The 2709-nt window shown below is 50.7% G+C and overlaps 1 pseudogene; it reads left to right on the top strand.

Moving 5' to 3' along the window:
• The first annotated feature begins 327 nt into the window (after nucleotides 1-327).
• Nucleotides 328-2390, top strand: LOC116244783 (uncharacterized; annotated as a pseudogene).
• The last annotated feature ends 319 nt before the right edge of the window (nucleotides 2391-2709 follow it).

Consider the following 2709-nt stretch of genomic DNA (forward strand, 5'->3'; position numbering starts at 1 on the left):
TGAAGATTATGATGCTGAGGACCACCACGAATAGGAGAGTGGCCCACTCGTTGGTAACCTCACTCACGTAGGTGGTCTGCGAATCGATGTACTTGGAGCAGGCGGCGGGAGGAGAGCTGAGGGTGTTGCAGACATCATCAAAATGAACTAGCCTAAATAGGGGTGGATTACGTTGAGGGAGCCTTTGACCTTGACGTTGTTGATGGTGACGGTGGGAACTTGGTGACTCCCGCATTGGCGAGCACATCTCTGCTCTTCTTGAGGTAGAAGTTATCCTCATTGTCCTTGAAGCTTTTGCTGAAGGCAGCCTCCACCTTGCCAGAGTCAATGCCGTACTTCTTCATGCCTCAGCGCCGCACTCCTTCAGCTCCGAACCTCCGAGCAATGGTCATCGATATACTTCATGTAGTTCCACCACTGATCGGGGAAGAGGTTGAGGGTGATCTCCTCTCTGATCTGCTGGTCCAGGATCAGTCTGCCGGTTGCCGACTTCTCGTGGATCAGGTTAGTCGCGCAGTACTGCCTCTAGAAGTAGCAGTCCGACTCCTTGCAGTAGGATGTGCAGGCGATGTTCGAGTATACTACTGCGAAGTTTACCTGCTACTTTATCAAAGGGTAATGCTTGCGGAAATCTTACACCAAACGGTATGATTGGCGGTTGTCTGAGTAAAAATAGAGGTACTCGCCTGCAGCCAGAAAGTGAGATCAACCTTGTCCGTCTTCTGGTTCTGGAATGTGATCTTCATCATCACTGATACGTCGTTGTTTTCCTCCAACAATTCCTTGAGCAATAGTCCGTCCTTGTGGTTGATGAAAATGGAGGGAATTTTGACCTTGTATCCTGGGTAGGATAAGGCGTACCATAATTGTTGTCAGTCATGATGACCATCTTCTCGTGCTCCTTATCGTCCATGATGATCGCCATCTGTGCTCCCAACTTCTGAGCGTTGAGAGCCTTCGTCACGAATTAGCACTATCCACGTGGAATCAGAAGGAAGCTGTTCTCTGAGTAGATGCAGGAGTACAGTAGTTCGTGTGCTCGTTGGGGTCGATCACGCATTCGCTGGAGAAGTTGGGAGAATGCATCAGACGAGCGATGATGGTCTTACCGTATCTGAATGGCCAATGAAGTACGGAACAAATCCAAAGTTGCGATGGAATATTGTATGTTGGCGAATGCAGGGTTAGTATCTCCTAGTGCTTGCTGATTGTAGACGCCAAGGTGGCACTGGAGAGTACCACCAGCATGATGCAGGATAGGCCTTTGAGTATTCCTTGTGCGATCATGGGTTAGCTATTTGTAATAAATACACGGATTCAAATGGGACTTATTACATCGTTTACGATTGATTGATAATTCGTAGCCATGCTGAAGAAGGTGAAAATCAGCGACTACTAAATCCTCACAACGATCGGCGTCGGTACTGCACTCCCTACCCAGGCACTTTCGGCCGCGTGCGGTTGGTGAAGCAGAAGCAAACGGGCAAGTTCTTCGCTGCCAAGATCCTCAAGAAGATTGAGATTCTAAAGTCCAAGCAGATCGATCACGTACAGAACGAGAGCCAGATACTCAATATGCTGCACCACCCCTTCATCGTATCATATACAACATCCAGATCCAGCTCGAAGGATTCACGCAAGACGCCCGTTACCTGTACTTCATCATGGAGTTTGTCGCAGGAGGAGAACTGCTCAGCTACCTGCGCAGCGTATCCGCATCTAACCTCACCACGCATGGTACTCCCCTCCTAATCCAGTCTGTACGCAGCGCAGATAGTTTTGATTTTCGAGCACCTGCATGACAAGAGCATAATCTTCCGCGACCTAAAACCGTAGAACCTTTTGATCGCCGAGGACGGCTACCTGAACTGACCGATTTCAGTTTCGCAAAGGTGATATAACCCGCACCTACACCCTCTGCGGCACCCCAGAGTACCTCGCTCCGGAGATCCTGCTAAACCAAGGCCACGGCAAGGGCGTAGACTGGTGGACCCTGGGTATTTTAATCTACGAGATGAACGCGGGGATCGACCCTTTCACGGACTAGGACCCAATGATAATCTACCAGAACATCCTGAAGGGCAAGGTGCGTTTCCCCAAGGACTTCGACAAGGAGGTGAAATCGATCATAAAGCACCTGCTGGTGGCCGATGTGAGCAAGCGCTGGGGATGCTGAAGGGCGGCGCCGAGGACGTGAAGCAGCACCGGTGGTTCGCGAAAATCGAGTGGAAGGCGCTGCTGGCCAAGAAATCCCCATGAGCTACAAGCCCAATATCAAATCGGCAGGAGACACCTCCAACTTCAATACCTACCCCGACTCCGATAACATCTCCCAAAGCCTCAAACCGGCCGATGACCTTTCCTCTAGTGGTGATCCCTTTCCCCTTTGAATATCAATCCCTCTCTCCCCAACTCTCTCTATTCCTCTTCTTCCTCCCTCTGGTTCCTCTCCTCTTCTTGTCTGTTTTAGCACATCGTTTTTGTGGGTGCGTTGCCTGTGGAAGGTTCGTCCCGTGTGATATTTTATTGATATAACATTTAAAGGATGGCCAGCTATAGCCTGGAGTTCGCAGTCACCTGCTAGACCAGTTTCGGAGAGAAGGTCTGCGTGTGCGGCAACCTCTCCCCCCTCGGCGCCTGGAACCCCGCATTCGCACTCATGCTCGAAACCGATGGCAAGTCCTACCCCCTCTGGTCCACACCCGCACC

The sequence above is a fragment of the Nymphaea colorata genome, unplaced genomic scaffold (assembly GCF_008831285.2).
Source record: "Nymphaea colorata isolate Beijing-Zhang1983 unplaced genomic scaffold, ASM883128v2 scaffold0313, whole genome shotgun sequence".
NCBI lineage: Eukaryota > Viridiplantae > Streptophyta > Magnoliopsida > Nymphaeales > Nymphaeaceae > Nymphaea > Nymphaea colorata.